This window comes from Sciurus carolinensis, chromosome 1 (genome assembly GCF_902686445.1).
Source record: "Sciurus carolinensis chromosome 1, mSciCar1.2, whole genome shotgun sequence".
In the NCBI taxonomy this organism is placed as follows: Eukaryota; Metazoa; Chordata; class Mammalia; order Rodentia; family Sciuridae; genus Sciurus; species Sciurus carolinensis.
In genome coordinates this window covers 6198073-6223649 of record NC_062213.1, presented here as the reverse complement: position 1 = coordinate 6223649, position 25577 = coordinate 6198073, and positions in this window count along the sequence as shown.

Sequence of the window (25577 nt, the reverse complement as noted above, 5' to 3'; positions counted from 1 at the left end):
ATGATTCTCCATGGCTCATTTTAATCCTGATGGAATTCTCTATAATGGTCATTAAATTTCAAAGTACTGCACAATTAAGGATTAGTTAACTATTAGACCATGTAATGCCACTCTGATTTATGCAAGCTTCATTAAAATCTTTTTCAGCTGAGATCTGAGGGGGATATGAAATGCATCAGATTTGAGTATTCAAATCAGTTTAATGAGACTTTTTCTTTCTCAAACTCCAACCATGTGCTTAGATGGTGCTAGATACTTCAGAGAATATAAAAGAGCATAAAAGGTTGGTAATGACGACAAAAAGGAAATTCGGTTTTCTGATAAGAGAAAGAAGTTAAATGCATAGCAAAAACTACATACACATACTTCTATACATACATCTCTGTGTGTGTGTGTGTGTGTGTGTGTGTTGTGTGTATCTATTTGTAGTTTCATTCATATAGTTTATTTAGGTTTCATTTACCTGAACTGTGCATTAGAGTTTTCTTTTCACTGTTTTATATTCAAATATAGCAGCTTGATGCCACATCACTTTTTAAATCTTAGTCCTGCAGGTCCAGAGTTGGTGTGGGTTCAGCTTAGAGTCTTCCTATGCTGAAAGTAAGGCTTTGGTTGGCCATGCTCTTGTCTGGAGTATTTAGTTAAGCACTCCCTTCCATGCCATTCACGGGGTGCGCCAACTGAGTTTGCGGGAATTGAGGACTGAGGTGACATTCCCCTCCTGTCAACTCTTCTGAAGACCATTCCATTCCTACTCAGGTGGCTCTGTGTGGCATAAAACCAGCGATGACACCCAGGCCTCCTTGTGCTCCAGACTTCTCTGACTGCCCTTTACATTTCCTCTTCTACTGCATTCAGGGAAATTTTCATGTTCAGAGGTTCGTGTGATTGGATTAGGCCCATCTGCATATCTCTGTGTCTTACTATCAACTAAAGATCAATATTTATTATACCTGCATTCCAGGTACCAGAAGAACCTTTGTTATCTTACATTGTAGAACTGGAAAAATGGAATATGATGGCCAGGAGATGCTCTTCAAAATTTTGCTTACAGAAGCTATAAAATGAGATTAATAGAAATATGTAACACAGATGATTCTTATGATGATAACATGGTCTCATGTAGACAAAGAAACTACTGCTAGCCCTTAGTAAAGATAACAAAATTTAGCAGTTATTAGCAGTATTGCTATTGTTATCAGTACCCTTATTATCAGATTCAAATTTGAAAGATTGGAGAAATCATAGACTTCCAAAATGCATCGCCATTTTATGCCAGGGTCTGCTTCAGTCTGGAAGGGCATCCAGGATAGGATCAGAACTACGTTATTCTATAGGTGGAAGAGTACTGAAGTCAAGATTCTTTTGTTTGCAAATAGCAGAATACTAACCAACATTATCTTAAGCTCAAAATAGCACGTTACTACCTTACAGGGGAGAAAAATGGAGCCTGCCTGGAGGCATGAACCAGGATGGCCTCCATCCTCAGAAACGCACTTTCTCTCACTCGCACTTCAGCTCCATTTTCTCATACTGGCTTCTTCTCAACGGCCCCATGGCTTGTTTTATTTTAGTTTTTGAACATTCTTATATTTGGCTGATTCTTTAAAATAAAAAATAATGCACAGAGACCAAATATAATATTAAAGTGAACTCACATTTCCATGGTTTATCCTTTAATTGTTCACATGTTGGGGAGCTCGGTTCCCAGTTACAGGAATGTCGAGAAGTGGTGGATCTTGAAAAGGCGAGGCCTGGGGGAAGGCAGTTGGGTCATGGGGCACCACCCTCCTCAGAAGAGAGTCGAGTGGTTCTCAAGGGCCAGTCAGTTCCTGCAGGAGTGAACTGTTGTAAGGAGCGAGCCTGGACCTTCCCTACTCTGACTTGCCCCTACTCTCACCATGAGGCCTCTCACCACGACCTCATGGCCATGAGATGCCATCTGCCATGAACCTAGCCAAAGCTGAAGAGAAGCTGGTACAATGCCCTTGGACTTCCAGAACTGTAAGATAACAAACCTCTTTTTCTTGTAATGTTCCAAGTTTCCAAAATTTTGTCACAGCATTACAAAACACATTAAGATACCCAAGAACACCCTACTCTAGTTAAGAACTAAACAGTTATCGATATCCTTCATTTAATATTTTTTCTCCCCTTCTTGACCATTTGTTTCCCACACAAAGTAAAATAGAATCATAGAATTTGTATGTGTTTTCCCCTTATTAAAAAAAATATAGTCTTAGTAATTATTAGTCAAAAGGCAAAAAATAAGTGGTTATTTTAACAAAGACAATTTAATAGAGATGACTACAAACTAGGCTTAAGAGTATTAATTAGATAACTGAATAAGCAGAAAAGAAACCACTGAGGGTTATGCCATCCCTTCATCTGGAAAATATGATTAAGAGTTTGGAATTAATGAAGCTTGGAAGTTCTGCCGAGTTGCAACTCAGAGCTATACAGCTGTCTGGGGCCGAGGAGGAGAATAAACTGCTATTTACTAATGTGATTTTCTGAGCTCAGAGGAGGGGACTCCTTGGTTGGGACCCAGACCACTAAATGGGGTTATGGCCAATGCAGGACTCTGACCTCATGTGAAGACCCAGAATCCTAGGGAGGTTATATCCAAGCATGGGCGGGGGAGGGGTCCCTGAGTATGTAGAAGGGGCCCTGGAGCAGGTGCAGCCTGGGAGTGGGGAAAAGATGGAACCCATACCTCTAAGTGAGCACAATAAAATGGGTTTCTTAAATACTGAAATGACTTCAGAGTAGGTTTAAGCTTTGACACAGAAAAGAAATACGAGTGTTGGGAGTGAAGGGACAAGGGGGGGTTGACTCAGAGGAGGAGGAGCTGGAGGAACAGAAGCTCCAGCTCCTCATTCCCTCTGAATCCTCTCTTCACCTTAGGAAACCAGAGATGAGCAGGAATACAGCTCCCAGAGTCCTCAGTGAGTACCACAAAAACAAGATTTCTCTTCTACAAAATGCTGATTTGTGAAATTTGCCCATTTTAGGCTTGTTTTAATGTTTTAAAAATTATTTATAGAAAACTTTACTTTGCATACTTGATTTCTATATCTATTTCATATCTTTTTTCTCTAATGTGATTTCTCTTTTTACACTTCTATTTTTAAATATATTTTAGTCATAGATGGACACGATACCTTTATTTCATTTATTTACATTTGGTGCTGAGGATCGCACCCAGTGCCTCACACGTGCTAGGCAAGTGCTCTACCACTGAGCCAACCTCAGCCCCTATCTTTTTACTCTTTTATGATTACTTTTTTAAAGAACAGAAGACCCTTATTTTTATTGTTTAAATTGATATAGGTTTAATAGTAGAAAATTAGGAAAAAATATAACTTGCATCATTAATTGAAATCATGTTGGAATAGATAAATTAGTATCAGAGAAGGACTTCTGAAACATCATCTGTGTGGGAGTAAGAGGACATGCATGATCATAAGATAATGATTGCAGGATTGGGTAGGCAAGCAACAAGTGAAAATAAACCCCAACATGTAGAATCCTTAAGCGCAATGTGCAAAGCTCTCAGAACTGAGGCGGGGGCAGTACGTAGGCAGATGCAATCACAGGGGGTCACTTTGAACACAGCCTGCCATGATGGAGCACAGGCTTCTAGAAATCAGTAGAGGAAAAACTGAAAAAATAGGATCAACTAAACTGACCTGACGGGCATTGGCAGAAAACACAAGCACAATATGCATTCTTTCAAGAGCACATGCAGCATTCATCAAGAAAGACCTCATTGAAAACTATGAAACAGACATACAGAAATTCGCAATATGTTAAATCATGTAATATCCTTTTTCTGACCCAAATGGGACTAAAGTAGAAATCAACAGCATGAAGAGATCTGAAAAAAATTCTAAGTACTTGGGAGTTAAACATTGTGAAACAGAAAGTCACATGGGGAATTAGAAAATATTTTAACTGAAAATAAAAGTATAAGAAAGCAAAATGGGTTGAAAGAAACTGAAATAATATCTGGGTGGAAATTAATAGCATTAGATGTTTATATTAGAAAATTAAAGCTCACAAATTGATACTCACAATTTCTACTTTAAAAAACTAGAATGAAGAAGAGCAAATTAAACACAAAACAAGAAGAAGCAAGGAATAATAAGGATTAAAGCAAATGGTAATTATATTGAAAACAGAAAAAAAGAAGGAATCAAAGAAAAAAAAAACAAGCTATTTTGTTTAAAATAATCATTAAAATTGATAAATATCTAATCAGATTGACCCAAGAAATTAAAGTAATACTGCATCACCAATTCCAATATTGCAGGACAGTTAACACCAAGTCTATAAATACATTAAAGAGAAAACACGAAACTCTTCAAACAATTTTATGTGAGAAAATCCAACATGTTGGTTAAGTGGACCACTTACTTAAAAATACAAATTAACAAGGCTCCATAAAGTAGAATAAATAACCTGCATATTCCTACAAAATTGAAGAAATAAAATGCCTTTAAAAAAAAACTCTTGGGCTAAAAATTCTTCACTTGACAAAAATGATACTAAATGCTTCAGGAGAAAAAAATATCAATTTGTGCAAACTCTTTCAGAAAAACAACAGAAAGAAATGTTTCTAAATTCATTTACTGAACCCACCATTATCATGGTATTGCCCATAATAGCCAAAGATCTTACAAGGAATGGAAACTTACAGAAAGATGACTCCTTAATATGATTGACAACAACCAAAAGAAAATGTATGCAAGGCATTAGGAAAAAGAATAGAAGGAGATAACAAATAAAAAAGATATTTCATATCCTGTTATAATTTGGTGGGATATACAACGATGAGAATGAATAAATGGTTTAATAAGATTATGCAATTGAAAGTAAAATATATAGCAACAAATTGTTTTTACCTATACAATTGAAAATTGATAAATTGGTAAAACCACTAAATACTATAAAACTCTTAAAATAAATAGGATATCTATGAAAACCTAATAGCCTTGTATGTTTGTATATATATGTGTTTGTGTGTATATATATTTTTTTTCAAAGAAAATCAAATGAGGCCTAAATTAATGGAGAAATAAATGACACAATTGTGGGTTAGAAAATTTGATAAAGATTTTATTTCTTAAGAAAACTGTTTATAAATTAAATATACTCCAACTCAAAGTACCAACAGAACTTTTGAAAATCAACAACACCAAATTCTATATTTAGTTTGAAAACCAAAATAAAAATAAAGGCAGTAAGATAAAAGGAATTTAGAAAGTCAGGGACTCCTTCCAAGATGTCATTTACAGCTATGTCATGGAGAAAGTCTTATGATGACAAAAGCATAGACACATATATCACTGGAACAGAATAGACTGCCCAGACCCTTGCTGAGAAGATCAGCTGAGTTCCTGAGAAGATCATAGGCAATCCAGTGGAAGAAGGGGAGGACTTTCAAAAAGCATGGTTATAGCAATTGATCATCCACATGTAAAAATAGAAATGATTATTGACCCATAAATCTATAAAAAATAAATCAAAATGCATTTCTAAATGCAACTATGAAAACTATAAAACTTGAATAAACACAGGATAGGATATTGTATGTGTGATGTCACCTGAGGCAAAGATTTCTTAGATACATAAAAGCACAATCCATAAATTAATGATAATGGAACTGAATTTCCACAAAACTGAAAGGTTCTATTCTGTTAAAAGTATTGTTAAGAAAATCATATTAAAAAATAAGCTATAGACTGAAAGAATCTGCAAACACATATCTGAAAAATAACTTGTATTGAAAATATATAAAGAATTCTCATGCTCAATAAAAATAAAACAAATAGTTATCTTTTACATGGTGAATTTTATGTCATGTATGTCAGATCTCGATGCTATTATTAACAAGTGAGGAAGGTGAAGATTTGAACAGACACTTCACCCTGCTGATGTATGTACTGAAAACATTGCAGCAGAGTAGCATAAGGAAATGCCAATTAGTTTGATAATATGATGCCTCTTCAGAACAACTGGAACAGGCAAAAGAAAAAAGAATGGAATCTCCAGGAAGTACTGGTGTGGATGTGAAATGATGACAATTTATAAATCAAAGTGATGATTTCTTATGTTAAATGTAGACCTACCTTTATTGATTTTCATATTTTGAACCAGCCATGCACACCTGGAATCATGGTGCACTATCTTTTTAATATGTTTTTGTATGCAACTTGCCGGTATTTTATTAAGAATTGTTGCATCTATATTCATCAGGAATATTGGTCTGAAATTTTCTTTCCTTGATGTGTCTTTGTCTGGTTTTGGTATCAGGATGAAATTAAGCTCATAGAATGAGTTTGGAATGGTTCCCTCCTTTTCTATTTCATGGAATAATTTGAGCAGGATTGGTGTTATTTCTTCTTTGAAGATCCGGGAGAACTGAGCTGAAAAGCCATCTGGTCTTGGGCTTTTCTTTTTTGGTAAGCTTTTGATGGTGTCTTCAATTTCATTGCTTAAAGTTGATTTATTTAAATTTTCTATGTCCTTCTGATTCAATTTAGCTGGGTTGTATGTCTCTAGAAATTTGTTGATGTCTTCATGATTTTCTGTTTTATTGGAGTATAGATTTTCAAAATAGTTTCTGATTATTATCTGTATTTCAAGGGTGTCTGTGCTATTTCTTTTTTCATCACAATTTTAATAAGTCAAGATTTCTCTCTTCCTCTCTTTGTCAGCTTGGGTAAAAGTTTTCAATTTTACTTATTTTTTTCAAAAAACCACCATTTTGTTTCATCATCTTTGGCTTTTTTTGTTTGAATTTCATTAATTTCAAATCTGACTTTAATCGTTTCCTGTCTTCTACTGCTTGTGGTGTTCCTTTGTTTTTCTTTTCCTAGGACTTTGAAATGTAAAGTTATATTATTTATTTGATGACTTTCTTTTCTTTTAGTGAATGAGCTCAATGCAATGAACTTACTCATAGTACTACCTTCATAGTGTCCCAGAGATTTTGATACTATTCTCATTTACCTCTAAGTATTTTTCCATTATTCTTTGTTGGCAAGAACAAGATTTCCTTTCACAAATCCCTGATTTCTCAGCTTTCCATTGGTCATTCAATAATATATTATTATCTCCGGGTACTAGAGAAGCTTCTATTTTTAATTTTATCCTTGATTTCTAATTTCATTCCATTGCGATCTGATAAAATGCAAGATATTTTCTCTATTCTTTGTATTTACTAAGAGTTGTTTTGTGACCTAAGATATGGTCTATTTTAGAGAAAGATCTGTGTACTGCTGAGAATAAAGTATATTCAGTCGTTGATTGTTGATTACATATAGGTTTTTTAAGTTCTAATTAATAACTGAAATTTTTAGTTCTATAGCTTCTTAAGTTTTTCAAAAAAAATATCTATTGAGTGGTGAGAGATGTCAGTTCAAGTCACCCAGTATTATTGTGTTGTGTTCTATTGAAGTTGTTAAAGATTTGTTTGATGTTGCTGCTGTTTATGGCATTAATATTTAAGATTGTTATGTCTCATTGATGTATAGTTCCCTTAAACTGTATGAAATGGGCTTCTTTGTCCCTTCTAATTAATTTTGACTTGAAGTCTACTTTATCTGATATGAGGATAGAAACTCCTGCTTGTTTACGAGATCCATGTGAATGATAAGATTTTTGCCATCCTTTTACTTTCAGTCTGTGGATGTCTTTGCCTATTTCATGAGTCTCTTGGAGACAGCATATTGTTGTGTCTTGTTTTTAAATGCAATCTACTAGTCTATGTCTTTTGATTGATAAGTTTAAACCATTTACATTCAATGCTATTATTAAGAAATGATACTTAATCCCTGTCATTTTGAATTACTTCTTGTTTTTAATTAGAGTTAGTTTCTCTTTGATTGACTATTTTTCTAGCATAGTTCCTCCCTTTGCTGGTTTTCAGTTTTATTTTTTATTTCTTCTTTATGAAATATTTTGTTAAGAATGTTTTCAAGTACAGGCTTTCTAGTTGTGAATTCTTTTAACTCGCATTTATCATGGAAGGTTTTTATTTCATCTTCAAATTTGAAGTTTAATTTTTCAGGGTATAGTATTCTTACTTGGCATCCATTTTCTTTCAGAACATTGTATATATTATTCCAAGACCTCCTAGCTTTAAGGATCTGGATTGAGAAATCAGCTGAGCTCTGGATTGGTCTCCCTCTCAATGTAACCTATATTTTTTCTCTGGCTGCCTTTAAAATTCTGTCATTCTGTATGTTGTGATTTTTCATAACAATGTGCTTTGGCATTGGTCTGTTGTAAATTTGTACATTTGGGGTCCTGTGAGTATCCTATATTTGATTTTCCATTCAATACTTAAGGTTTGGGAAATTTTCCAATCTTATTTCATTGAAAAGATTGTGCATTCCTTTGATTTGTATCTCTAAGCCTTCACTTTTCCCAATAAATCTTACCTTTGTTCTTTTCTTGTTATCCCATATTTCCTAATGTTTTGTTCATGGTCTCCTAACACCTTTTCTTCATGGTCAACTTTATTTTCTAGATTATATATTTTGTCTTCATTATCTGAATCTGTCTTCTAATTTGATACCATCGCCTTTATTAACTCTTGGCATTATTTCCTGAGCTTTAGGGGTCCTATTGAGAAAGTAATTGTCTGTACCTATATATCTTCATTTTCTTCTAGGAGTTGCATAGTTTCTGGTCTAATATCTAGGTCTTTGATCCATTTGGAGTTGATTTTTGTGCTACATGAGAAAAAAAGGGGTCTAGTTTCATCCTTCTACATGAGGATAAATAATTTTCCCAGCACCATTTTTTTCAAAGACTGTCTTGGCTCCAATGTATATTTTTGGCACCTTTGTCAAGGATGAGATGACTATATCTGTGTGGGTTTTTGTCTCTGTGTCTTCTATTCTGTATCATTGGTCTATGTGTCTAGGTTTTGTTTTGTTTTGTTTTGTTTTTTATCAGTGATACACAGTTTTTGTTACAATAACCCTACTATAATTTGAGGTCAGGTTTTGTGACCAGTTTTGCTTTTTTGGCTTAGAATTGCTTAAGCTGTTCTGGCTCTTCATAGTATAATATTTTTAATGAGGGATATTCACGTATCTCATCCTCAATAACTAAAAGGTTTCTGTTTTACCCACTTATTGGTGCTAAAATTTTGTTATAAGTTAATGGTCTAATGAGTGTGGTGGTGTTTCTAGAACATTGATTTATTTATCAATTTTATCTCCCAAATCATAAAGTTAATTGCCCAATAGTTAGTTTTGATATTTTGTTGAAAAGTTTCCTCCACTTTGCTCTTCCTCAAGATTGTTTTGATATTATTGGGTCTTTAAAATTACATCTAAATTTCAAAATAATCTTTCAGTCACATTATACGCATACACTATAGGCAATTAGTTTTAAAATAATTTGGGTTAAAATTAATTTGGCTTACAGATAATTATGCAGAAAATTGATATTTTTACATTATTGACTCTGCTAGTCTGTGTTGCCTGTGGTTTCTATTAATAATAAACTATAACTTTCCCATAGAGTTCTTGCACAAGTATGCTAAATATATTTCTATGTATTTTTGGAGTGTTGATGAGATTGTAAACATTTACTCTTAAAGATTTATTTTGTTTTTCTTGGTGGCAGATTAAAAATGCACCTGATTTTGTATACTCGCATTTTATTAGTTGTTTGTTAACCTTCTGCATATGCAACTTTCTCCACTTACAGCAATGGTGATCTCTGCAAAAAGCCACAGATTTGTTTCTTCCTTCCTGGCCATAGCATGTTGTGCTTCCTTCTTGATTGCTTCATCGTGCTAGCTGGGGCTATATTACAATTGTCAGTAAAGTGGTGACAGTGGGCATCCTAGTCCTGCTTCAGCTTCAGGGCTTTCCATATTTTTCCAGTCAGAATGATGTTAGCTGTGGCATTTTTAGCGGGTGTCAGTTTCTGTTTGGAGGTTAATAATTTTTTTTATCATAAATGCGTGCTATATTACATGGCCTTCAACTTTTTATATGCTGAAACATTTTATGCCTTTTTCTTATATGAAGTGTATCATTTATTTCTAATATTCCCCCTAATTCTGCATTTTCTTAAAAAAATACCACTTTTCATGTTTTTGGATTCGATATACTGATATTTCTTTAGAGTAGTTGCATTGGTGATCACGGGTGAGAGTAGCCTGCAATTTTCCTCTCACAAAATCTTCCTCAGGTTTGGTGTGGAATTTTTGGCCTTTTTAATTCTTGGGAAAATTTGTGCATTTTCTCTTAGCTCTGGCTCTTCTGGAAGTGATCCCTACATCAAAGCTCTCTGTCCAAGCAGCTTATCAGGAACATTCTGTGGAGAGTGACTGCTGAGACATGGCAGCTGCTCAACACAGGAAGGTTACTGAGGCCAGCAGGATGCTCCTGCTTAGTGCACCCCAGGCTGTCCACAGCCCCAGTCAAGTGCAAACTTACCACCCTCCAGCTCTCCATGCTTGTGGGTAGCTCTGGTACACGACTCTTTCCCCTAAGAAGGTCGCAGCTTGTAGTCATTTTGCAGTGAAGAACAAGACAATGGAACTGGGCCTGCACCCTCCTCCAAATCTCCTTGGGAGAAATTTAAGGAAAAGGTAAGGGTGCTGAGCCCCTCATCCTCTTCCACCTGCACACTTTCTGTACAGTTCCATTTCCTACTCTCCTCTACTAGGCAGCTGATGGAGGTGTCCACCAGAAGCAGAACTTCCCAGTGATTGTATATTCTGCTTTTAACAGCATAGTTAATTTATTGAGGTCCATTTCTGTCTTTTCTCTTGGATACACATCCACACATACACATACATACACACACATAATGGCAAATACAAAAATATATATGCATTGTGCACTAACATGTTATTGCATGTAACCTTCCTAAATTCCAAGGACCAGGATTGGTGTTGTGTGTTCTGGAGAGGTCTACACCTGCTTCTTTGGAGACAGGAGAGGGCATAATCTTGGGCACACATTTACCTCTTCCAAGACCAGTGCATGGTCTTGACAGCAACTCCAAAGCCAGCAGCAGATGTCAGCTTTTGTGCTTGGCTCCTGTGCTGGAGTAGAGATCTGCTCTGAGGAGTTGCTGCCTATGTGCTTGAACACTTCTCAAAGCTCCCGTTTCCATTCATTATCATTTGTTTGTTGGTATTTCTGCTGTTTTATGATAAAAGAGAAGATTTAGAATGTATCCTTGCTTTCTTAGAGCTCAGAAGGGCTTCAAATGTGATGATCACTGCATGTGTTGCTAAAGGGAGTGGCCCTGAGCAGGAGGCCCATTCGCACTATCCTGCCCAGGACTGAAGGTGGTTTTTGCTGTTGGCTCTCAGTGCACGCAATGAGAGGAAAGGAATCCTAATGGGTAGGTTTGGTTCAACTTCCCATTGTCTATGGGCAGTAGGTGAACAGGGACATAGTACTGTTTGTGTACCTAGGAGGACATGGGCATTGTCAAGAATAGGAAGGTGAGAACCACTGGACTTTCCAAAAACAGATGTGCATGCAAATGAGGAAGTGACACAACACCTTATCTCATCACTTAACCAGGTTAAGACACAGGTAAATGCTGATATGGGTAAATCTCTAGCCCAAGACATTCATATTTTTCTGAATCTATAAAGGCCCAACTCCATCAGGAGGCATCTGTAAATCATGAGCTTTAGCCTCAAGAGTTATTTTAAAGAGAAGAAAATAAACAATGTTTGAAAATGTTAAAATGCAAAGTAGAATAAAATGAAATAGAGTTCTAATATATTGGAAAGAACAGTGGTAATAATTCAACCAATTTATACTTATTGCTGCATTTGTCACTGATGGGCTAAGGAGTCCTGAGAAAATTGTCTAGTTGCACTTGTCTTTAGCTTTGTCTGAATAAGGAAAGTAGATAGAACACTACATAAAATGGAACTCAGTCATTATATGTTTGAAAGAGAATAATACTGATTAACCAGTAGCTGGGGAATGGTGGATATTGCATTAAAATCCAGAGTTGTATTCCACGTTAAACCTAGGCATACCTTTTTAGGTAAGACCACTGTCTTAAGAGATTTCATAGGTTCTGAACTGCCCACCCCCAATAATCTTAAGTAAACCCACCCATGACGAGTTTCCACATGGCTAGCAACACAATAGTCTTCACTTCCACGTCACTGTGAAAAATAGTAAAGTAGACATTGAACTGGATTTGGACCAGGTTGGTGTTTTGTCCAGCTCTACCATGTCCTGGTTCTGTGATGCTACACTAATGTCATTCAAACTCTCTGCCCTGTAGTTTGATCCCCAATCATATGTGTGCACGCACGCACACACACACACACAATATATATATATATATATATATATATATATATAGATAGATAGATAGATAGATAGGTATAGATATAGATATAGATATATACTTGTATTAAATTATTATCCTCTGCTGTCCTGGGACAAGGTAAATGGTCTAATGTGTTTGGTATTTTAGTACAAACTGCATATTAGTTGCCATGACACAGTGTATTTCAATCATTGCAGGACCTCTGCTAAATAGAGATGAAAACTTACTGATTGATAATGTCCTGATAGGTCCTTGAGCCGTGTCTGGACACTGTGTGTCTTAAAGTACTTCTACACAGTGGACGGTTCCAGCTGGAGGCAATGTCACATCAGTGCACATCAATATTTTTGATCAGCGTGTCTAGTGTTTAAATCATTAATTGCCAACATGGGTTTTCTGCATAACAGATGCATTTCCTCTTTCCTTGAAACAACAGAGGTCCTGTCAATACTGGACCTGCTTCCCAATGGAGCACACATTGGAGAGAAGCAGAAGGGTGTTGGCTGTGCTTTCCCGTCTTCTGTGTTTAGTTGCTGGTGAGAAAGCGTCCTTCCCAGGAGTGGCCAAAGCTTGGAGAAGTGATCCTTAGAATCAGTTTGCCTGGCAGTGTAACTGCCATGTGTGATCTGACCTAGAGCCTCTTCCGGCACTTCTCTGACACTGTGGAAGCCAGCATCCATCTGCCCCAATTGTCCCAGGGCCAAGGTACCAGGCAATGGAGACACCTGTGGGCCCCAGAGTCCGCTGAGTTCATTCAAACCAAGTTGTCCTGTGCTGATTTGCCCTACCTTGCCCACCTTCCCCACAGAAACCACAGTAACGGCTTCACCCACAATAAAGTCTTGCTCCTCCTCCTTTCCTGATACTAATGCTTTGGCACCTGTACCCATATGACGAGGTGGGCCCCATCCTTTTGAGAGCTCTGAGTAAAACTTAGTTTTCAGTGACAATTATCTTCTGATCTCTTGGCCTAAAGGTACCTGAACAATAATAAACTCTACTGTAGTGCCAGGAGGCCTGGGTCCCACGGACGCTCTATCATCTCAGCGTGAAGTCTGCATTTTAAACCCAGCAGCATTACCCATGGAGAACTGCGTACTTTCTGTTTTCCAGCCCTCTTCTCCCTGCATCACTGGCCAATCCTGGGTTAGGAGTTGGCTGTTCTCATGGATTTACCTGCCCCAGGCCCGACTCACTAATTTTTTGTGACTCCTCTTATCCCAGGGACATTTGAGCTTGTAGTCATCGAGTGAAACACTAAAAGATAAAGTAAAAATCTGCCGAAGTTGGATGAATGCATATTTGTGTTTTAGAAAATTAAATACATCAATTTTGAGATTATCTACTATTTAGGTTTATGGGTGCTATTCCATATCTGTCATTAGAGTAAATTGCTAGGTTGGGGCTACATTCAGCTTCCAGAAATTCCTAAAATATCACTGATGGCTTCAAATTTATTCATCTTACATGTTTTTTTCATTCCTTTATTAATAATTATATGCTAACTTATAAGGCAAAATTAAAAACTAATTAAATATTGAGACCATATCTCAAATATTTTGTCAACCTAGAAAAATTAAAGGGAAAATATAAAATGACTTATTTGGCATATTCCTATTAAAATCACTCAACATTGTTCAAAATGACAGTTTTTTGTTAAACCTGAGCGAGAATTTGATTTTTCTCATTAGACTTTGTAAATAATCATCCAGGTGAATGTCACATTATTTTCAGTAACATAATGGATAGTCCTTGGAACTTCCTGGTTGTCTGTTACATGCCCAGTGTGTTTCCAGATATCGCAAGGAAATCATGATTTTTAGAATTCTAAAAGTTCATAATCTAGGAGCATTCACAAGATAATTCAGCAAATCAGGTTCACATTTTAGAAATGGAAAGATATGAAAAATCAGTAAGAGAACAAGGTGGGTATATGCTGTGTCTCGCACACACAGAGACATAAGCATGGCTGGGCTCTGTGCCTGCAGATGAGGACCACTGTGCTGGAGGAGGCAGAACCCTGCTCATGCAGGCAGGGAGGGGAAGGGGTAGAGGGATTTCCAGCACAGGCTGGATTCACATGGCGTGGGTTGAAGCTTGACTCCCCCTTGCTGGCTGTGTGGCCACAGGAAATTATTTGAAGTTTCTGTACCTGGAATTTCTCATCAGGGGACTGGGTCTGTCTTCGGTCTTCTGATGAAAGGTAATGCATATGGGTCTCTGAAAACATTGGCACATAACTACCTGTTACTACCTGTGCTGCTATTAAGAGCATTACTGATCTTGAATTTAAGTTTGTTGGCAGGCAGCACACCTAACTGCCAAAAGGCAACTGGGAGCCAATGAGGTATTTTAAAGAAAGAGGTCATGCAGAAGGGTCCTTTCATTTTAGCAGCACACAGGATCATGCCAGAAGCAGTGTGGGGAGTAGCCAGGGGCACCACGGAGATGGATTTGGGGTCATCAGCAGTAGTCCAGGACAGGAAGAAGGAAGGCTGGAGCAACACCTTGCCATTGGGAGACTGGGTGCAGCAGGGGAGACAGTTATGAGAGATGCTTGGGAGGGAGAATCAACAGGCCCTGGGGCCTGATTTAGTGTGGAGATTGTGGTAGAAACGCTGCCCTCGGAAGCTGTAAATAATCTGCAAAGAATGAACACGCCTAGGAGACAATGCTTTATTGCTGCAAACATGGCTCTGGGGTAACAGCTTTGTAAATCACCGGAGTGAGTTCCTTCGGGAATGTGGAGATTGGAATATGAACACTAACCCTTTGTGATCCCTCACATGTGCAACGGAAATTTTGGAAAGGACTTGGAATGGGGCTTGACTTTTGGCTAGGGAATGTATAGAAACAAGGAAGAGGAGAAGAGATTATGTGTCTAATAGCCAGGTGATAAATCTCAGTAACATGAAAACATGTAGATCATCAGAAGCATCCTCTGCGCTGGACACAAAGCTAGGAGGGAGAAACTGAGAGATTACTCACACACACACACACACACACACACACACACACACACATGCTTATGTCATTATTTTCTTCAGCAAACACTGTAGCATTGAAGATCTACCTGAAACACCTAGTGCTGCTGAATGCCTTGTTATCCTTTTGAGAGACACAGTGAAGAATCTGAAAGAGTGGATTTGAGTCAATGTTCTCCTTTTTTGGAGAAGATTTTCCGATCCTAAGAGTCACAACAGGACTTGCCCAAAGCTGTCCATTACTCAGAGTCAGAAGTGGGACAAAGCCCACAAACATCGGTGCTTGCTTATTGCTGACTCCTCCACACTACTCTACTCATTTTCTGTCCTCCTCATATTGGCTTATTTTCTTTCTGTCCTTCCCTCCAGCCCTCCTCAAATCTCCAACAGACACTGCAAAATGGAAGGCTTTTCCTATCTACAAGTTTGCCGATGATATTTCAGGGGGGATGCTACACTCAAACAACCTACTGCCATGGAAGAGAATATAAACACAGATCATTCTGACATGAATGGTGTCTAGGTTTCACCCCTGGTTAGGAAACACCACAATCAGAAAGCCAGCGCCCATCTCAACTCCCTCAGTGTTCACGTGGATAGCAGGACTTGGATCTTTTCCCCTTTCCTTAGATCACACGTCCTGCAGAAGGGCTGGGAGATGAACTCGGGGAATGCTTCTCGCACTGGAATACGGCTGTCTGAGCCGCCCCAGGGAGTGGTTGTCCACCTTAACAAAGGAACCTCGAGCTCTGTCACAGTGCCACCTGCAGGACGCTGTCAGAACTGACGTTCTCCTGGGGGTCCTCTGGACCACTGCCCTCCTGCATTTCTCCATTATGCCATGAACCCCAAACCAAGGGCCCTCGGTGCTCTTCTCTTCCACCACAGGGAAACCCTTTTCTCCTCAGCACATACTCCAGATGCAATTTTCACTGCTGACCTTAGAGACCCAGGTGTGGTCCCCATTTCATGGACAAACAGAGCTGAAGGTACAGGGGATCTGGCTGTGCAGGGGATGGTTCAGCATGTCCTGGCCGTGGATCCTTGAGGACATACTCCTTAGGCTTAGAACTCAACCCAGTTTTGACCTCTCGAAATAGCTCAGAATCTCGCTGAATATTCCAAGGCAGATGGCTGACCAGTTTCCCACCCAGAACACACAAGTGGCATGAGAGCTGCCGCATCCCCAAACCAGAGTCATCTAAGCAGACCTTAGTCCCCCGAGAATGAAGAACCCCTGGAAAGGGCTGAGAACACCCTGTTCCAACCTGGCTCTGCCTCTGAGGAGTACGTGATGACAGACGACTTCACATCTCTGTGCCCTGGGTTTCCATCCAGTAAGTAGGGCTGCATCTAACTTTTCCTTCTCAAAGGGAAGATAGATAGATAGAAAAATGAATGTAGATATCTTGCAAATGATTCTCATCCTCCTCCTTAAGGAATCTATTATTCACTTATTTTTTTTATGAGAAATAAGAGGAAGTAGTTATTTCTATTTTTTCTAAATGTGATTTCCTGAAGTTGAATTGATGTGTGTTTGGGGGTTGAGGGATAGAGGATTTCGGGATGGGAGAGAGCACTGCATACTAAATTGAGTACTAAGCAACGGCAAACACAGAAAATGCCAGTGCATGACAATGCAGAGGAAGAAATGTTTATCCAAAGAATAAGAAGGAACATTCTCAAGAGGGAAATGCACTGTGAGAGTCCCCAGGCTCACATGAGATGAACCTTGCAGAAGACCTAAAAATTGGTAGTTTTGTTTGTTTCTGTTTTGTGGTTATTTTTTTTTTGACTCAGTTAATTTTCAAGTAAGGTGAGAGACATTTAGATAAATAAGCATCTCAGTCCTGCAGTGCAAAACCTGAATGACAAAAATTACAAGAGGAAAATCTGTTATGCATGTGAACTTCTTGTCTGTGGGCACCTTCAAGTGTGGCTCTTTTACCGTCTCCTAAAGGGAAACGCAGAAGGGTGCGCTGATTCTTCTTCATCATTATCATCGACATCACCATCAACATCACCATCATCACCTTCCCATTTGAAAACAATTCCGCTGTCAGAAAGCACTTACGAAGGTAGCATTTAAGTACCCAGTAATCAAGAGTGCTTTGCAGTGAGTGACACCATCCCCGCATTACCCAATGCGAGGAGTGAGGCTGTGTTGTTCAAACGGAGTTGACCTAACTCGCACTGCTGTGAGGAGCGAAAGGAGAAAAAATACCGTGCGTATACTCTGGCTTTAATGTTCCCGTTACTCTTTAACCTTTGTGTTTAAGAAATAAAGCACTTATTCCATAAACTGTACAAACAAGTGCCCATTACAGTGTGAGCTAGGACTGATAGTTCCAAGTCAAAATCAGAACTACGGGTTTCATTGAATCTGTTCTCAATTACATATATATATATGATACCTAATTCTCAAGGATTAAGGGAAAGATAATTTAGAAAATCCCATAGTTCTTCATTATTTTATACAAAGTTTCACACTCAACATTTCTCAGAATAAGTCTGTGGCAATACCTGGAGTTTATGCAGCTTTCAAATCGACAAGACAACAGGGAAAAGGAGAAGACACACATCGGATACCCCATGGTTGTCTTGTGACTCAAAAGCAATTGCTTTGGAAGAGGTGAATGGAAAAAGAGGCAGGAGTCAGATGTTTGAACCAGAGTTTGGACATATTAGTTCAAACTGCCTTCCTTTGTAAACAGGAGATGGTTTTTGGACTCTAAAATGTCATTTTTTTGAGCTGGGGTTGAGGCTCAGTGGTAGAGCGATTGCCTAGCCTGTACGAGGCACTGGGCTCCATCCTCAGCACTACATAAAAATAAATAAAAAAAATAACGGTGTCATGTCCATCTATAACTAAAAAAATTTTTTTAAAGTAATTTTATATGGTTCAATCTAATGTTTCAGCTGGAATAAATGTCAGGGCAACAAAGATAACAGAAAAGAAAATGAGGTTTCCTTGAGTTGGATGAGCTCACAAGTGTTTTTAGTCTGGCATGTGCAGTAACGGGGCACATGCTCCACAGGCCCTTGGAGACAGGCCCCTGGACCGCTCAACGCCATCCTCCCAGGTCCCCGACTGCGCCTGCTCTGCTCCTCCATGTCCTGGAAGATGGTCTGCTGCTCTATCGAGAGGGGTGGCGTCTCCAGCTCTGCCCTTTGAATGCTTCTGCCTCCTCAGTCTCTGCTTCTAGGTTCTGCATCTCTGGCTCCTGCACATCATGGGCTCCCGCATCTTCTGGGTGTGTTCAGCCTCCCATCATTGTAGTGTCCTCTTTTTTAATTTTCTTTTTGTCCTAATGAGTTGTCCATGACAGTAGAATGCATTTGTACATCTGGATAAATCATACATAAAGGGAGTGTAATCTCTCATTTCTCTGATTATACATGCGCAGGATCACATGGGTCATGCAGTCACTTATGTACATGAGTGAGAATGTCTGTTCCACTCCACTGTCCTTCCTCCCCCAGGCCCCCCACCTCCCTGCCTCCCCTCTACCTAATCTGAAGTAACTGCCACTCCCTGCAGGTCAACCGGAGGCCTCCTCTCTCGGTGCTGCTACAGCCGCCGTCACAGCCAACACCACGGCCACTGCTGCCGCGGTCCCCCACCCACTGTAGTGCTGTCCCCTGTCTCTGGAACCCTCTCTGCTCTGAAGGCTACTTTATCCGACATGAGCACCCCACTGGCACGATCTGTCAGTTGACGTTTCAGGCCGAAGGCTGGTTTCTCTGGCTCCATCTGTCTGACTACTGGAAGTGAACTTCTCAGAGACGCCCCAGCTGGGGTCATTTCTTTTAATTTACTCTGCCGATATCTGTCCTTCAGGGGGTCTGTCCAGACCGGTGGCACTGGACAAGTTTATTGTGATGTTAGGGTTGACGTCTGCCCTTTCTCTGGTACATCTTGGTTTGGGTTTTTGGACTTTCTTTACCAGTCCTCTTGTGGATCACTTGGACACTTTTGGAACTGAGCTCTGATTTATGTGTAGCATTCCTACGGATGTTGCCTGCAGAATCTCCGTGTGTCACATAGCTCATCACACTGCTGGCTGGTCCTTTCCTGGAGTTTGAGTGGACTCTAGAAACTTTAGTACTTTACGTTCCTTGCTCTTTGTATCTTTATAATATAAAACTGCCTTAGATTTCCTCTCCATATAGTTCAGCCACCTCATTCTCTGAATTTAGAAAACTCCAAATGTGAAGCAAAACCTAATGTAGTCACCAGTACTTGTACTTATCGTGTTATGGCTTCCTTCATGGTATTCGTTGGTTCTTTCATTATGGTTTCTTTTCTGTGTACACGTGCTTGCGCACGTGTGCGTGTGTGTAATATATATGTACATATATTTTAAATTTTTTTTATATTTTGCAGCACTATGGATAGAACCTAGTGGTCTTCTACCACTAAGTTATACCCCAGTCCTTTTTGTTTTGATGAGACAGGGTCTTGCTATGCTGTTGAGGCTGGCCTCAGATTTACAATCCTCCTGCCTCAGCCTCCTGAGTTGCTGGGATTACAGCCTGCAATACCATGCCAGGTTCAGATAACCTCTGTGAGTCATCGTTTACCCCAGAGAGGGCACATCTTCTGAGACACACTCTTCTTATGTTCTTTCATCTGAGCTTCTCTGGTTGTCACCCTCCGATCCTATCAGCTCTTCTGCTGGGTGGAAGATTCTGGATGAACACCCGTTTCCATCTTCCCTCTCCCCGGCTTACACCTCCTGTCTGTGTATTTCTCCATCAGTGCTTGTAATTACATGCTGAAGCACTTTTATGATGATTACTTAAAATCTTTATCAATCCCAGCCTCGGTCATGTTGGCATTGCCATTTATTGATGATTTTTTTTTAATTCATTTTGAGACCTTTCCTCTTATTGGCATAACAAATGATTTTCTGTTGAAAACAACATTTTCATATCACACATCAAGATTCTGGATTTTACCTAGTCCATCTGTTCAGCTATCTTTCTGTCTTTCTTTAGCCAGGGACGTCACTTCAGCAGAAGTCCAGGTTCCCATCTCAGCCTCCAGTCACGGCTGGTGGGTGCCTCCTCGTTGTTTCTGGGCTGCGGGCCCCACTTCTGAGCGCCACTGCACTGGGCACCATGTCTTCAGCACCTGAGCCGAAGGAAACATTCTAGATCCAAACCACAAAGAGACCCTGCCAATGTGGGCGCTCAAGGGACCACAGGCTTCCCTGTGATGTCTGCTGGAAGTCACTGCTGCTTCCTATCTTACCATGTTGCGTCTTTCCTCTTCTTTGGCCACAGAGTTGGTGTGCTTTGTCTGTCTGTTGGGATTTCCAGGTGACCAGCTTCTACTGTTCAAACTCTAGCATTTAAGAGGCAAAAAGAACACATAGCAACCACAGCACCATGTTCTTCCTCAGGTCCTAGGATCCCTAGTTGATCTCCTCTTCTCTCTCCTCATTTCTCATTCTCTCTCTCTCTCTTTCAGGTTTTACAGCTGAACTTAGAGAAATAGGGAAAGTACATGCTATAGTTGGGTCTGAAATATCCTTCAAGGAATCATGAGTTGAAGCAGCAGTTTTCAGGGGTGGAGCTTTGGGGAGGTGATTGGATCATGAGGGTTCCAATTCATCAGTGGATCGATCTGTCGACGCTAAGTGGACTCCTGGGGGTGGCTGAGATGTGGGACGTGGGGCCTTGTGGAAGCTCGTGGGGCCTTGGGCACTATGTCTGCCTCTCTCTTTCCTCGTCTCCCTCTACCTGTTTCTGGACTGCCACGAGCTGAGCAGCTTCCTCCACCACACCCTTCGGCCATGAGGCTCTGCCTCACCTCAGGTCTACTGCAATGGAGCCAGCTGACCACGGACTGGAACCTCAGAAGACGTCAGCCAAAATGGATCTTTCCTCCTCTAGGTTGAGTTTCAATGGGGTATTTTGTCACAGCAGTGAAAAGCTGACAAACACAGTACATCTCTGCCATCTTCATGGACACCTCCCTGACGTCCTGCTATTGAGTTTCAAAGTCTGGACTCACAGCCTTTTGGATGGCCTACTGATGCACCTGCCCGGAGAGTAATTTCCTGGAGAACAAAATAGCAACTCCAAGTTTACTCCAGACCATCTCCATCAGCTTGCCTATGTGAAGGCCCTGGGAAGTTTTCAAGCCATCCTCTCACTTGTCAGAGGTGCAGATTCTTCAATAGGTCTGGTTGGGGAAGAATACAGTTTTCCTCTGTGCTTCCAATGGGCACCTCAGAATTAATAAATCACGGGCATCTACCAGTAGGGCAGGTCCACCTTATAGCACCTTCAGCTCACAATGGGGATAGCAAGGGACAGCAGAACTTAAGTCACTCTTCGCAGACTGATGTCCCTGCTCAGCACTCTCTGGTCAGCAGTTTTGTGGCCTATGCAGATCACAAACAAGCAAGTATGTGGTCTGGAATGAAGTCCTTCCAAAAGGGACCCTGATCCTTGTGAAGCAGCCAGACAATGTGAAGTTTGTGACAAAGGACTCTGTGTAAGACACATTACTAAATTTGAAGATCATTGAAGCTTATCCAAACAAAGATTGCAGAGTGAGGATTAAAAACCCATCTTCCCAAGGGATCTGCCCTGTCTGCTGTCCACATTCCGTCAGTCCGGCTGTGGCATCACTGCCAGAGAGGCTGGGATCTGTCACTAAGCCAGAGTCCTAAGCATGGAGCCCTAGACCTGCTGACACATGTTGAGATCCAATCTCCCTCCTTCACCTCTCCTGGGTTCTCAGCAGCCGCCTGCACTGTCTCCAGGCCTCATCTCTCTGGGTCGCTATTCACTGAGCATTCCCACACCTTGGGAAGCACAAGTTCTGCGTCTGTGCACAGCAGGCACATGCCTCCTTTCCATCTGCAATGGCGTCTCCTTCAGGCACCTCTGCTGCCTTCAGGGAGACAGTGTCCTGCAGTGTCCTGCAGTGTCCTGCAGTGTCCCTCCATGACCATGCCTCTGGAGCCAGAATTGGGGACCGGCAATTAGTGTAGAAATAAGAGATTGGGTCAAATCAAGGAAATGAAGGCCATGAAAGCCATCTGCCTCTGGAAGTTGGAGACTGTCCCTGGGAGAATGGAATGTCAAGGATCTCCAGAGCCCATTGATTACCAAATCTACCAGCCCTTGTCAGGACTACAGGCAGGGAGCTGCTAATTAATGCCCCCTGGGCCCTTACCTGCCTGAATCACTTTGGCCCTCCCCCTGTCATCTGCTGCTCACCTTTTTGCTATGTTAGCAGCAACTCCTGGGCCTAGTCCCATAGGCTGGAAGGAGAGATGGGGGAGAGAACTGGAGAACAAAAGAAACCTTAACCTATAAAAGATGTAGGGTGCGCTCACTTCTTGGGACTTTACATCAGCCATGGCCCCCTTCTTCCTTCCACGAGAAGTCTGTATTATTACTACTTTTAAATAAAACCTGCTTAATATGCTTGCCTTGGCGTGCTTCTCTAGTGTTCAAACTTCAACCTTAGAGGGAGCAGAACTCTCACCAGTAAATGGCAGTATCACCTCTATGACGGCCTGAGCTCAAATCCCGCTCTGCCATGGATTAGCTCTGCCAACCTGGATGACTTACCTCTTGGTGCCTCAGCTTGTTCCTGTGTGAAAAAGGTGCAGCAATACCCTCTCTCCTGTAGAGAGGCCACCCAGGTGCACGCGGGCGAGGGAGGACGCGCCCACCTGCTGGCACTGGGTGCCTCCTCCCCCCACGTGCGCAAGCGGCCGGTGGCCGGGGCCCCAGCAACCGCATGCACAAGGGAGGACCTGCCCACCTGTTGGTGCGCAATGCCTCCTCTCCCACCCTTGCATGCGCAAGCAGCTGGCTTCGCTTGCCTGGTGGCTGGAAAAACCTCGTGCAGAAAAAAACCTCGTGCGTGAGGCGTTGGAGGAGGAAGACGCGAAAATGCCGGGTTCCTGGGGGCACAGGCGAGACCGGCACTTCAGTCCGCCCTTCAGCCAGCAAGACCAGCAAAGAGAAGCGAGCAAGGAAGCATCCCCAAAAAGTAAAAGAAAGAAGTTGGTCATTCCCAGTCCGCCTCCGATTCCTTCCCACGGTCTGTTGCTGCAGGCAGCAACACTTTCCAAGGTTTCAGAGGATATTATTTGTAGTGCTGATTACTTTTTTTATTTTTTTTAACTTCTCTCCCTTTAGATAATAAAATTTTTGGGTAAGGTGTTGTGGCTCCTCTTCTGTCCATTCTATCTCTCTTTTTTCCCATTTTCCACACTCTTTTCTTTTTTTTCCTCTTCTGTTCTTGAATATTTTTCAAATCTTCAGTTGAGTCAGGAACTAGACCAAGGAGTGGACACACACACATACATACACACACACACACACACACACACACACACACACACAATAAACAACCAGGGTCCTTTCACTGAGAAACTGAACTGCACAGCTAGTGATACCCCCGTTTACCAGTGAGGAGTTCTGCTTCCACAGGTGTTGAAGTATAACATCAGACAAGCTCGCCAAGGCAAGCAGATTAAGCAGGTTTTATTTAAAGGTAATAATACAGACTTCGGGGAGGGAGAAGGGGGCCATGGCTGATGTTCTAAAGTCCCAAGAAGTGAGCGCACCCTACATCTTTTATAGGTTAGGGTCTCCTTTGTTCTGTCCTCTCCCCCCAACCCCTTTCTCTCTCCTTCCTGCCTATGGGACTGGGCCCAGGTGTTGCTGGCGACATAGCAAAAAGGTGAGCAGCAGATGTCAGGAGGAGGGTCAAAGTGATTCAGGCAGGTAAGGGCCCAGGTGGCATTAATTAGCAGCTCCCTGCCTGTAGTCCTGACAAGGGCTGGTAGATTTGGTAATCAATGGGCTCCAGAGATCCTTGACATTCCATTCTCCCAGGGGCAGTCTCCAACTTCCAGAAGCAGATGGTCTTTATGGCCTCCATTTCCTGGATTTGACCCGATCCCTTATTTCTACACTAACTGTCTGACCCCAATTCTGGCTTCAGTAGTGTCAACCTGATGACTCACTTCATGGACAAGGCGAGGGTCCGCACTGTGGTTGAGGAGTGAGCATGCTCAGCAGCTACCTGTACGCTGTGCCACCCAGGCCCAGTACTGCGTGTGAGTGAACGATGGGTGGACAAGGTGGCGGAGTGTCCTGAAAGGACAGACACAGCCCAGGAGCCTGAAGCCATCTACCACACAGGAGGAGCAGAGGGGCTGAGGGCTGGGGAGAGGGGGAAGGGCCCCTGGGCCTGCCCTCTAGTGAGTGTCTCAGATGCCATGTCCCCCAAAATACATTATTTTGATCTCAAACAGCCCAATAAAGGATTTAAAACAACCTGTCTATCTTTCCCCTTAGGGCTAGCTTTCCTACTTCCAAATGCAGAACTGCTAGTGAGAGACAGAAAGGAAGAGAGAGAAAAAACATCAGAGCATACGCGACATTCCCTGAGCTGGAAGATGGTGTGCTTACCGCGTAGCGTGAGGACCTTAGCGGAATCTGTGCGTGTCCGACAGGACTGGGATCCCCAGGGCTGGGCTCCCTGGCTTCCTCACCCCGCAGAACATGGCAGTCTCTTTTCTGGACCCTTTCCATTTGGTCGGCAGCGCTCAGGGCCTCTTGCCCGACAAGCGACGATGCCGCTCTTTTTGCTCCTTAACCTCGCTCTGGCCTGCGTGATGGTGTGTTTATCTCTTTGCCTCTAATCATTTTTCTGAGGACTCCAAAGTGTGGTCTGTTCTGCTTTCTGGTTTTATGTCTTTTTATTACAACATAGTGCTGCCGTCAAAACCTTTTGTCTTTAACATTTTCCAAACAGTCTGCAAATATTAGCTGACCCGTTTGTACCTTGACCCTGGGAGGCGGGGTCGGTGTGATTACTTCTGCTTTACAGATGAGCAGGCAGGATGGGCAAGGTGAGAGATTTGCTTGCATTTGCAAAACAGAACATGAACGAGTGAGTCATTCACCAGAGCATCATTCCCCACTGCTCCCTGTCCTGCTGTCCTGTTCTTGAGAAGTCACCGGCAGGAAAGTACAGGGGGTCAGGGAAACAGGACAGCGTCCTGGCCTGGGCAAGGCAGGCCACCTGCATGAGCTGATTGACTCCCTGGGTGCTTTTTCCCGTTCGTGTCCCCTATCTGCTGGGTGACAACCATTACAGTACACACATGTCGTGTACTATGTGCCTAGTAGTAACACATGTGTCTGGAATGCGGACCGTGCTAGAGACCCAGGTTTCCTTCCCATCCCCAGCTCTTCTGCCTC